This window comes from Amia ocellicauda, chromosome 6, assembly GCF_036373705.1.
Source record: "Amia ocellicauda isolate fAmiCal2 chromosome 6, fAmiCal2.hap1, whole genome shotgun sequence".
Taxonomy (NCBI): Eukaryota; Metazoa; Chordata; class Actinopteri; order Amiiformes; family Amiidae; genus Amia; species Amia ocellicauda.
Window position 1 is genome coordinate 49725780 of NC_089855.1, and position 12951 is coordinate 49738730.

Genomic DNA, 12951 nt, shown 5'->3' on the forward strand with positions numbered 1-12951 from the left:
TAGATGTTGGGGGGTCTCCAAGACCACCGTGGGGGATCCTCTCGGTGATCTCTCCGGGGAAGATGTTTGATCCCACTTAGACGGGGTAATTGTCCTCAATAGCTCATCCACAGAATGACTATCCCAAGAGTCTTGGGAAGAATAAAAATATACATTACATTTACATCTTTAAACGGCGACAGAAATCAAACTTAAAACAACATGTCCAGGACCTTCAAAACCTTTAGCTTTTTTAGACCTTTGAAAATAGGCTTAGACATTCACTACAACGCCTTATTATTTACAGACAATATATTTATTAGGACTTGATAATAAATGTAAAACAGAGAAGCCTCTGTAAATAAACTGTTTCTTAAATGTAATATTGTTAATAAAACACTTTTTATACACACACACACCACATTTCATTTTTAAACGAACCTTCCAAGTGTAAACGCTTCCTGATCCCGGGACTTCCTGTTTCACAAACGTTTTCACGATCTGTTTAAATATTAAATACAATGAACACCTTCAAGCCTTTTCCTACAGCCACTTTAAAACAGAAGTATAATTGCGGGAGATAAGCCAAACAACTTACTAAAACCTTTCGGACAGCTTTACTTCCTAACCAGACGGTCGGGCAATCGGTCATTTCTAAACACATGCCCCAGAAACAAGCCTAGACCTGTCCGGACTTCTAAAGATCTTTCCCAGAACCCCCAAGACCTACAGGAAATGGGCACCCCTCGCTTAAATATTAGCCCTCAACGGGCAAACAAAACCCTTTTAAAAACATTAAAGTTTGAAAGATCTTACTTACCTCCAAAGAATAATCGTTTCTTATGTTTTTCAGCTGGTTTAGCTTTTTGCACTTCTGTGAAGGTAAGAGACATGTTTAACCTTTAACCACCCCGCTTTATAAAAAGCTTTAACCTCTTACAAGCGGCAGATATATACTCACCGCTATCAGATACAGGGGCTGACGGCCTTTCAGATTCTTGAAAGGTTACGGTTCTCGAAGGTAAAACTAAACAAGCCCTCGCTGTGGAAGGCCTTTCGTTGTCTCGAACCACGTTTCTTAATACTGTTAGAAAGGATATTTTTTTAAATTAACAAGACGGGCCTCAAACATCTTACAGAAACGTTATACAAACAAACAGGGGTTTAGTTCTTACCCGGTCGGCAGACAGCCTGTCTAGGGACAACCACTTCTCTTGGTTGATCCTCGGAGACATTAATCACAGGCCTTTCGATAGTTTCTGTGTAATTAAAGAGACCGCCATTAATATATATTAAAACGTTTTCATAACTCTGAGCCGCTTCAAAACACAACCACACACCCATACATAAGAACCCTTGAGCGCAAACACAAAAATCTTACCGTCGTTGTTCCAGATGATCTCCTCAGCGTTGGGAATTAACTCCTGTTGACTGGCTGAAAAATAATTTTACAGAACCTAAAACAGATGTTATAACCTTATTTACAATACATGCCCACAACCCGCTCTGAGTCAATGAAAATAATCTGAAGACTTACCTAAAAACTCGTTTAAATCGAAGTCGTTGATGTTGTTTCCGGACATTGTTGATCTTTAGGCTTAAATCGAAAGGTCAGTATGAGTCTGTCGAGCTGAAGACCAGACCTTCATACTTATACTGATGGCCGGATGCCGGATCTGCTTGTAAGGCATTGTTCTGGGCTGGCCTTTGTGCCGTCCTGTTACCAATTAACATATCAAAACCAACCAATAAAATGACCCTGCATCAATTTCAAATAGAAACCAAGATGGCGACGATCTCTCTCCTCTCTACTCTAAACTTTTATTAGAACCTTTTGGTCTCTCAAAAAAACATTTTTAAGCATCAAGACCTATAGTCAATAAACACTAAGAATATTTCAGGCCTTTATACGCGCTAAAAAACAACCTGAGCCAAGAAAATAACTATAAAGATCTAAAATAAGTAGCGCTTTTACAGTGATTTTTTTTTTTTTTTTAATAGCGATGCTTTCTTTGGTATTAAACAAGTCACAAACTACTCAGAACAGCGTTTATCCCCACAAAAGAGATATTTGGGTTTATTTTACAAAGCTTATAAATTATATAGTATAAAAGTATTCTGAATGTTTTGAGACCACACGCCATGCCTACGTTTGTCTGAGCCCACCCCCGTCCCCCGTGGTGTGAGTGATTTAGCCTTGAGTGTTGTGATCTATTTAGCATTGAGTGATCAGTTGTTTTTATTTTTTAAATGATTCCTTATCATCAGGGATTGAGCCTGCTAAAATACCTTAAAAACATATCCTTATCTTAAGTCTAACTCTTATGAGCTTTAAGACCCTAGAATGTATTTAAGTAAAACGAATGAACACATTATGTGTGAGATAAAATATAACCACAGCTTTTTTTTTTTTTTTTTTTTTTTTTACAAAAACAATTAACCTATACCCACAAACACCCACACACACACACACCCTCTTTTTTTAAATTTTATTTTTAATTAAATTTGAGGGGAGAGACAGAGCCATATACATTGGGGTTAACATAAGTACCCTATGCAAAACAGGAATTGTTAGGACCTGTGACCATTACAGACAACAGAACTTGTTGATCTTATAAAATGATTGGGCGAGAGAGACAGAGAGAGAGAGACAGACAGAGACAGAGACAGAGACAGTGTGAATATGATAAACGCACTATTCAAAATGGCATTGTTAAGACCTGGGACCATTACAGACAACAGAACTTGTTGATCTTATAAAATGCTTGGGCGAGAGAGACAGAGAGAGAGAGACAGACAGAGACAGAGACAGAGATAGTGTGAATATGATAAACGCACTATTCAAAATGGCATTGTTAAGACCTGGGCCCCTTACATGTATATTTACAAAAGACCCCCAACCACTACAGGAAGAGCCGACCCATTCACACTCTACAGTTGACCAACAAGAACAACAAGAACAACCGGTTATGGGTGGCCTTGTTGATCAGGGTTTTAGGGGTGTACACTTTCTGACGGATATGACGTAGGAATAATTAAGGAAATAACTCTAAAATCACGCCCCCCAATTATGACGTAGGAATATTAATAAGCTTAGGGCATACGTCATAACAAAATAGGCCGCGCCCAAAAAACCCTACTATCTACTCCTGTGTGGTGCATTTTCTCTCTCTCTATCTGTGATTAAATCCTTACTTATATACATATGTCCATGAACGTTTCTGGAGCTCATGTAAATCACATCACATGACGGGCCGTGATCTTTTCGGTCACTTTGAAAGTTTTGCTCATGACAATCCTTTTCTATTGCGGCACGATGGCTGCCACCGAGGAAGGAAAGTCGTCCGCAGTTGGCTGCAAGCTTGCCTGAAGCGCAGGAAAGGACTTACTCGCGACGTGCCACTTAAAGACTGAAGAAGTGGGGGTCGGCCTCACTGAGAGCCCTGAGGATTAGCTCACGTGGTAGAGCGCTCGCTTAGCATTGTAGCATTATGTTGGGTGTATTTGGATAAGAGCATTTGGGCTCTGAGCTGAAGCACTGATCTAAAGAAAACCTCTCCCCCCCAAAGTTATCAGATTCCCTTAGCTCATCAGCTTGGAACTGGTTTGCATCAAAGTGACAGTTTTGGGGAGGATGGCACCAAGAAGAGGCCAAATAGTTTGGAATTCTGCTATGAGATGTCTGGAGAAAGGGGCCTGTAGGTGATAAAAACTCTTTGAAGTGGACAAGAGCCGAAATCCCGACATAGAGCTACGAACCCAGGCCAACCGGCATTTCCAAAAGATGGCATGGATTGACATCAGTCATAAATCAAGCCCCCCTCCAATAGGACACTGGGGGCTGAAACCGAAATCCAATCTCAAAAACTCAAGAACCAATCACCTCTTGATCTGACAGACTATAAGGAACAGCGGACAGTCTTTCTCGCTCTCTCTCACCTGAACCAGTAACTCGCTGCCACAGCTCAACCTGTAGCTCTGTTGCCAGAACCGGAACCAGAAACCAACTAAGTCTTTGCCGGCAACAGAAGAGTTAAACTGGGAGAAGGAGATTGAGCCGTACGAAGAATTCTTTTAAAGGACTTTATTAAATAAAGAACTTTACAGACTGCGCTGCCCGCCTGTGCCCACCTGATCAGTGGAGTTTTACAGCTGGACAATTGACTAAGTCGACTGTATACGAAAGTGTCAGTCATTTAAATAGCTATTTGAGTCTTAAGAAACTTGACCCTTGGAACAAACACGGCCCTGCTTTCCTCAAAGACTTTGTCTTCAAATAAGTACGGTGAGAGACCCTGCTTGCCAAGAAGATTTTGTGCACAACCTTGGAGCCTTCAAACCAGTGGAAAATCTGTTTGGAAACGACTCTACTTTCGCGAAACCCCAACTTCCAGGTGTATCGACTGAGTGGAAGTTCTTGGACAAAGCCGAACCGGACTGCCTTTGTTCCAAACCACACGGACCTCGTGCCGTGTGCTGTTATCTGAGCCCGAAGCCAGAGAGGCCTCTCTGCGACGAAGTTCCGATAAGTTTAACCGTTTGGAGTTCATGATTCATGACATTTGAGAAATCAATTAGAAATGTTAATCTGTGATTCATAACTCTAGAATGTGTAATATCATTTAGTTTTCTTAAATATAAATGTGTGTTGCATTAAACTGTTTTGCTGATAATTTTAGAAATAAAATCTGTCAACGCCGAGAAATATCTTCTCATTCCTGTTTAACTGTTTAGTCTGAAATTGACACAAGTTAATAGACATTAGATTATTGGTGGCCCTGCCTATCCTTAATCATTGAATAATAATCAGTTAAGGGAAATTGTGGTAACAAGTAATGATAGGATCTTTCTCGGCACCTAAACGTGAATGAGACTGATATATATATAACGAGAAGTTACCTGACATAAATACTAACCTGCGTAGTTATTTAATGTCTGACTAATAATACTAACGAGAGACTCACCTTCGTCTTACTAACCGGTATTGTAGTCAATGTGTTTATAACCTTTTTTGTTTAACGATTTGTGTTATCATATGAGATCCCATGGTCTTTGTTTTGGTCACGGAAGTGATTTGTCTTCGATTTGTTGATCTAGAGTTGAATTGTAATTAGTTTTTCCCTTTTGTATAATTAGTGTAGTGCTACATTTAGTCTTTGTTTTGAATACATTTGACAATTTATATCTTTGGAATTGGTGTCTGCGTCCAATTATTACAGAAATTGAGTTCTACAAGATTCCAGGATTCGTGATAAGGTGATACTATAAATTCACTTCTTTAAATGAAATGTATAAGTGTACCTTACGCTACAGCATGCGAGAGGCAGCGGGATCAATGCCCGCATTCTCCAAGGCCTCAGGCGCTCGTGCCCCGGTTTCGGGGGAGAGTGGCTCACTTTTCTTGCCGCAGACACAGGCGCAAGGCATTGCCTGTTTGCCGTAAGGTTATCAGACACAACGCGCCGGCGACGGCTGCAGCATTAGCACGCCGGCTGGCCCTTCCGAAGTTCCCCAAAAACGACCGAGATGCCGCTTCGACGTCGTAACCCCAGGAACGACCGCAAAGGCACTCCAACCCTCAATCTTCCGATCCGAAGTCAGACCGAAGAGACTGTATGATGTTTTAGATTAAAGATAGTATGCAGACCGAGCAAGTTAGATTTATCGGGCTAGCAAACAGCCATTGAGGCACCTGTTCGGGACGTACCCTGTAGAAATTCCTGTCAACGATAAAAGGATCAAACGGTGGAGAAAAAGCCCGCAGGATGTTTGTCAAAACTCTGTTTGTGGACTGAATGGCTTTCCCAGATTGGCAGGGACTGTTTTTGGTATTGACTGAAGGACAGTTGTAAAAGACAACCTCTCACCGGACCTCTGGCATACACCAAAGAAAGCCACCTCACCTCTCCCCCGGATCTCACAAAACACAATCCCCCCCGCCCCCAGGGAAGACAGACCGCAATCGGACTCGGGCTTGCACCTTTTGATTGGATGAACGGCCGCAAACATTCTATGTCATTTTCTTTTAAAGCTTCACTCGTGCTTGTAAAAAACCGAGGTCTCACTGAAAGAATGCCCTGACGTGGTTGCTTCCAAGCTAGCTGGTTTACAAAGTTCCTTTTCGCTTTAACGATGATTTCCAAGAAGGGAAATAATCTATCTGTAATCTGTCAACACAGGCACCTTCTTCTCTATTAAGCCACGCGGTCACCACCAGGAAGATGAACGCACCAGGCCGACCCGGAGTTTTCGCCAATTCGTCTCCAAGCCTCCCAAGAGGGAACATAAACAGGCCTTATTCGCAGACACAGGCCCTCACACAGGGAGACCACCGCTTCACCGCCGCTGCCTCTGCCAAGGGCCCAAGGTCCCACCGAGACTTGAACTCGGATCGCTGGATTCAGAGTCCAGAGTGCTAACCATTACACCATGGAACCAAGCCCGCTGCCCACCTCTTGCCCGTGATGAAGGTTTCTGCTCTACGCACACGTCTCGCTCTGTCGCACGGCCAAGTCCAGAGTGAGCCAAGTTGCGCCCAGAGTGCTGCGTGTGGCGGGTCACTTCCGGAGCCGTCCCTGGTGGTCTAGTGGTCAGGATTCGGCGCTCTCACCGCTGCGGCCCGGCTTCGATTCCCGGTCAGGGAAGGTGGATCTGTTGCTCTTCCCCTAGGACCTGTATGGTGTGTTTTCTCTCTCTCTATCTGTGATTTAATCCTTACTTATATACATATGTCCATGAACGTTTCTGGAGCTCATGTAAATCACATCACACGACGGGCCGTGATCTTTTCGGTCACTTTGAAAGTTTTGCTCATGACAATCCTTTTCTATTGCGGCACGATGGCTGCCACCGAGGAAGGAAAGTCGTCCGCAGTTGGCTGCAAGCTTGCCTGAAGCGCAGGAAAGGACTTACTCGCGACGTGCCACTTAAAGACTGAAGAAGTGGGGGTCGGCCTCACCGAGAGCCCTGAGGATTAGCTCACGTGGTAGAGCGCTCGCTTAGCATTGTAGCGTTATGTTGGGTGTATTTGGATAAGAGCATTTGGGCTCTGAGCTGAAGCACTGATCTAAAGAAAACCTCTCCCCCCCAAAGTTATCAGATTCCCTTAGCTCATCAGCTTGGAAGTGGTTTGCATCAAAGTGACAGTTTTGGGGAGGATGGCACCAAGAAGAGGCCAAATAGTTTGGAATTCTGCTATGAGATGTCTGGAGAAAGGGGCCTGTAGGTGATAAAAACTCTTTGAAGTGGACGAGAGCCGAAATCCCGACATAGAGCTACGAACCCAGGCCAACCGGCATTTCCAAAAGATGGCATGGATTGACATCAGTCATAAATCAAGCCCCCCTCCAATAGGACACTGGGGGCTGAAACCGAAATCCAATCTTAAAAACTCAAGAACCAATCACCTCTTGATCTGACAGACTATAAGGAACAGCGGACAGTCTTTCTCGCTCTCTCTCACCTGAACCAGTAACTCGCTGCCACAGCTCAACCTGTAGCTCTGTTGCCAGAACCGGAACCAGAAACCAACTAAGTCTTTGCCGGCAACAGAAGAGTTAAACTGGGAGAAGGAGATTGAGCTGTACGAAGAATTCTTTTAAAGGACTTTATTAAATAAAGAACTTTACAGACTGCGCTGCCCGCCTGTGCCCACCTGATCAGTGGAGTTTTACAGCTGGACAATTGACTAAGTCGACTGTATACGAAAGTGTCAGTCATTTAAATAGCTATTTGAGTCTTAAGAAACTTGACCCTTGGAACAAACACGGCCCTGCTTTCCTCAAAGACTTTGTCTTCAAATAAGTACGGTGAGAGACCCTGCTTGCCAAGAAGTTTCTGTGCACAACCTTGGAGCCTTCAAACCAGTGGAAAATCTGTTTGGAAACGACTCTACTTTCGCGAAACCCCAACTTCCAGGTGTATCGACTGAGTGGAAGTTCTTGGACAAAGCCGAACCGGACTGCCTTTGTTCCAAACCACACGGACCTCGTGCCGTGTGCTGTTATCTGAGCCCGAAGCCAGAGAGGCCTCTCTGCGACGAAGTTCAGATAAGTTTAACAGTTTGGAGTTCATGATTCATGACATTTGAGAAATCAATTAGAAATGTTAATCTGTGATTTATAACTCTAGAATGTGTAATATCATTTAGTTTTCTTAAATATAAATGTGTGTTGCATTAAACTGTTTTGTTGATAATTTTAGAAATAAAATCTGTCAACGCCGAGAAATATCTTCTCATTCCTGTTTAACTGTTTAGTCTGAAATTGACACAAGTTAATAGACATTAGATTATTGGTGGCCCTGCCTATCCTTAATCATTGAATAATAATCAGTTAAGGGAAATTGTGGTAACAAGTAATGATAGGATCTTTCTCGGCACCTAAACGTGAATGAGACTGATATATATATAACGAGAAGTTACCTGACATAAATACTAACCTGCGTAGTTATTTAATGTCTGACTAATAATACTAACGAGAGACTCACCTTCGTCTTACTAACCGGTATTGTAGTCAATGTGTTTATAACCTTTTTTGTTTAACGATTTGTGTTATCATATGTGATCCCATGGTCTTTGATTTGGTCACGGAAGTGATTTGTCTTCGATTTGTTGATCTAGAGTTGAATTGTAATTCGTTTTTCCCTTTTGTATAATTAGTGTAGTGCTACATTTAGTCTTTGTTTTGAATACATTTGACAATTTATATCTTTGGAATTGGTGTCTGCGTCCAATTATTACAGAAATTGAGTTCTGGGAAGACAGACCGCAATCGGACTCGGGCTTGCACCTTTTGATTGGATGAACGGCCGCAAACATTCTATGTCATTTTCTTTTAAAGCTTCACTCGTGCTTGTAAAAAACCGAGGTCTCACTGAAAGAATGCCCTGACGTGGTTGCTTCCAAGCTAGCTGGTTTACAAAGTTCCTTTTCGCTTTAACGATGATTTCCAAGAAGGGAAATAATCTATCTGTAATCTGTCAACACAGGCACCTTCTTCTCCGTTAAGCCATGCGGTCACCACCAGGAAGATGAACGCACCAGGCCGACCCGGAGTTTTCGCCAATTCGTCTCCAAGCCTCCCAAGAGGGAACATAAACAGGCCTTATTCGCAGACACAGGCCCTCACGCAGGGAGACCACCGCTTCACCGCCGCTGCCCCTGCCAAGGGCCCCAGGTCCCACCGAGACTTGAACTCGGATCGCTGGATTCAGAGTACAGAGTGCTAACCATTACACCATGGAACCAAGCCGGCTGCCCACCGCTTGCCCGTGACGAAGGTTTCTGCTCTACGCACACGTCTCGCTCTGTCGCACGGCCAAGTCCAGAGTGAGCCAAGTTGCGCCCAGAGTGCTGCGTGTGGCGGGTCACTTCCGGAGCCGTCCCTGGTGGTCTAGTGGTCAGGATTCGGCGCTCTCACCGCCGCGGCCAGGGTTCGATTCCCGGTCAGGGAAGGTGGATCTGTTGCTCTTCCCCTGGGACCTGTGAGTAGATAGTAGGGTTTTTTGGGCGCGGCCTATTTTGTTATGACGTATGCCCTAAGCTTATTAATATTCCTACGTCATAATTGGGGGGCGTGATTTTAGAGTTATTTCCTTAATTATTCCTACGTCATATTCGTCAGAAAGTGTACACCCCTAAAACCCTGAACAACAAGGCCACCCATAAAGACCCCCCCCCCCCCTGAAGGCAACGCCCCGAAACTCTCCTCTCTATTTAAGACCCCGCGCTGCTTTTAGGCAATACCTCTTTAATTCTCAGCATCTGAAACATCCCGCTTCTTCAACATGTCCAGCGACATCAACATGAAACCCCGCAAGAAACAATCCCGGGCAAGGGTTCCTGTACTCACCAATTTGAAGATTGAACGCTCCTGGGTGTTGTTCTGGGGGGGTCGACGGGGTTACCGCTTTAAAAGGGATCCCAGCTATGTTGGAGTGGAGCTTTTTGCTTTGGGAGAGAAGGAGGGTACGTTGGAACCTTTTGAGACGGTGATTGAATACTCTTTTGAGGACTGGTTGAAGGTGATGGCATGGAGAGACCTGGGGCTTGTGGATAAGACTCTAGAAGGCTTGCAAGAGGGTCCAAGAGAAGGCGAAACGGAGTCTCCGACTCAGAGTTTTGAAAGGTGTGAATGGGAAAGCTTGCAGAACTACGGTACAGTGGTGAAGAGTCTATCTCTAACTACTGATCGTAAGGTTTTGTTTAGCAGTACCCTGATTACAAACCCTATTGAAGGGGTTGTGGAGGATCCAGAAAAACAGGTTACTGAAATTATGTTTGACGCCGTGGACTGGCCGTTCTTGAAGGAGGTCATAAACTGTATAAATGATGGTTTTGACATCTTGACCAAATGTTCACAACTGGATTCTGTTAGAAGGAGAATATGCTGGATTATGGATTATATATCCCCCTTGAATGACGACGACGATGATAAAACAGACGACCTGTGGGGGGTTGGAGGGGGGTCTGACGGCTCAGGGTCTACTCTCTTCTAAGAGGGCGGTGTGTCGTGACGTAGTGAAGAGATAGGATAAAAGGCGCAACAATTCATTCATGGTTTAAAATTAAAGAGAATGTCTTACCCGAAAGCTGCGGACATCGACAGGCTCTACAGGCCTCTTCAAACCCGGGATCACCCCTGGTTCTATTCCCCAGATTTTGTATACACTCCGGAACCCTCTGACTGCGGTTACCCTCCAAGACCTCAGACCCCGGTCCCTCAGGACGAAACAACATGCGGAGCGATGGATGTCCAAATGAGTCTCGGGGATCCCCAGCCTCTGGAGCTCATGGAGGGCCTCGATTTTGCCGAACTGTCTACCGTCTGTGCGTCTCAGGAGGGGGTCAGTCCAATGGATGTAGAAACACCCCACAAACCACCAGGCGACCCAATGAGCATCGGACGGTCTCGGGGGCGTGATGAAGACGCAGGATTTATGCCCGGGGTAGGTGTCCAAGTAAGCAGAGTGGTTAAAAGCACCCTGGTGTATATTCTGAGTGCTCTCATCGACCGAGCTCTGAAAGAAGTCTGTCGGGGGTGTGAAGTGAATCACCCCAGTCAGTTGAGACACAGTTGTTTGTTTGAACCAGACCGTTACTATTTCCTGTTCTATTTCAACGTGTTTTACAGAAGACTGAACAAACCGTGGCTGAAACCGGCACTAATCAAGGCTCTGTCTTACTCCCACATACATGTCACTGCTGGACAAGTCCAGAAAATCATAGATGAGATTTTGCTGGAGCTGAAAAAGGAGCCGTTTATAATAGAGAAACTTGGGCAGCTGCTCAATGACCTGGATGAGCCAAGTAGAAAAACCGCTGGCAAGCTAAAAGCTTATTTCTTCCGTAAAGAAGTTAAAGCTGGGGGCAGCGACGAAGAATTCGACATCTACGCCACTGATTCAGACTCTGACCTGAACTAAGGGACTTTGAACATGGGGAATGTTCTGGACTGCTGCTGCAACTGGTTCTGTCATCAACACTCTGCAGCTAACCTGAGAGCGCTATTACACCATGTGCTTGACAGAAAAGTAGCCAACGCGAGCCTTTTCTCTACAGATTTAACCATCGATGAGGATCAACTTTCAAACCTGGAAAAGTTAATGGTTGCTGTAACAAAGACCGGGGGGTACGAACACTGGGATGAAGCGCTCAAGGGGGCCAAGAATGATATTAGGCCATTTCATCAACATCTGTATGACCTTTTACTGAGCATGTTTAATACCCCTCTGTTTACTTTTAAAATAGGTCATATTGTTGTTTTATTTACATATGTAACTGAGGTGTGTGCCTACAAGATAAAGAAACAGGTATTTGTTGATATAGATCAAGTAACCAATCATCTGATTTCTTTTTGTCTGGACCGTAGAAAAAATTGTTGTGTATGTTATACTTTTCTCAAATGTCTAAAAAGGGGTATCTGCTCTCCTGAAGTTGAATAAAAAACCTTGTATAAAAACTTTGCGCATAGTGTGGGTCTGTGTGTTTATTTGGCAGAATGACTCGGCAAGCTCCCCAAATGCATGAACTATACTACAACCCAGCCAAGATTGGGGGTTTGGCGGGTAAGAAGGGTTTTCAAAGAGGACTCGCTGAGGCCGGCGTGAAGGTTAATGATGTGGTTGTTTCAGAATGGTTACGGGAACAAGACGCCTATACCTTACATAAACCTCTCAGGATTAACTTTAAAAGAAACCGTGTATATGCAACTGACATAGACTCACAATGGCAAATGGATCTAGTCGATATGTCAAATTTATCAAAACATAACAATGGTCACAAATTTATGTTGATGTGTATCGATGTGTTATCAAAATATGCCTGGGCTCGCATTCTACATAATAAAACAGGTCGGGCGGTGACAAGGGCCTTTGAGGATATATTGTCCCAGGGACGATGTCCTAAAAAACTGCAGACTGATAAAGGAAAAGAGTTTCTCAACAGAGAATTTCAGAATCTACTGAAGAGACACAAAATACATCATTTCACCACCGGTAATGAGCTTAAGGCATCGGTGGTGGAGAGGTTTAACCGCACCATAAAGACCAAAATGTGGAGATATTTTACAGCGGTCAACACGTTCAAGTATTTTGATAAAGTTCAGGATTTTATCGATGCTTACAACCAAGGGTATCACGCCAGTATTAAAATGAAGCCTATAGATGTTGATCAAAGTAATTCTTTTAAGGTCTATAAAAAATTATACGGCCCATTTATTAAGAAGGGGAAAACTACTTATAAGTTCAACATCGGTGATGTGGTTCGCGTTTCAAAGCTAAGGAGTACTTTTGCCAAAGGTTATGAACAAACATTTTCTGACGAATATTTTACAGTTACCGAACAGGTGGCTAGAGACCCCCCCGTGTACCGGTTAAAAGACTATGACGGGGAGGATATAGAAGGAACGTTTTACGAAGCCGAGTTACAAAAAATTATTGTGGGTAAAGACATTGTATACAGAGTTGAAAAGA

General features: G+C 43.8%; 4 non-coding genes across 4 annotated transcripts; 2 read left to right on the plus strand and 2 right to left on the minus strand.

Annotated features, from left to right (window-relative positions):
- Nucleotides 1-6344: 6344 nt before the first annotated feature.
- Nucleotides 6345-6416, minus strand: trnaq-cug (transfer RNA glutamine (anticodon CUG)). The gene has a single exon. It is a non-coding gene; the product is annotated as a tRNA-Gln (tRNA).
- Nucleotides 6417-6551: 135 nt separating this feature from the next.
- Nucleotides 6552-6623, plus strand: trnae-cuc (transfer RNA glutamic acid (anticodon CUC)). Its single transcript has one exon. It is a non-coding gene; the product is annotated as a tRNA-Glu (tRNA).
- Nucleotides 6624-9153: 2530 nt separating this feature from the next.
- trnaq-cug (transfer RNA glutamine (anticodon CUG)) lies at nt 9154-9225 on the minus strand. The gene has a single exon. It is a non-coding gene; the product is annotated as a tRNA-Gln (tRNA).
- Nucleotides 9226-9360: 135 nt separating this feature from the next.
- Nucleotides 9361-9432, plus strand: trnae-cuc (transfer RNA glutamic acid (anticodon CUC)). The gene has a single exon. It is a non-coding gene; the product is annotated as a tRNA-Glu (tRNA).
- Nucleotides 9433-12951: the final 3519 nt, after the last annotated feature.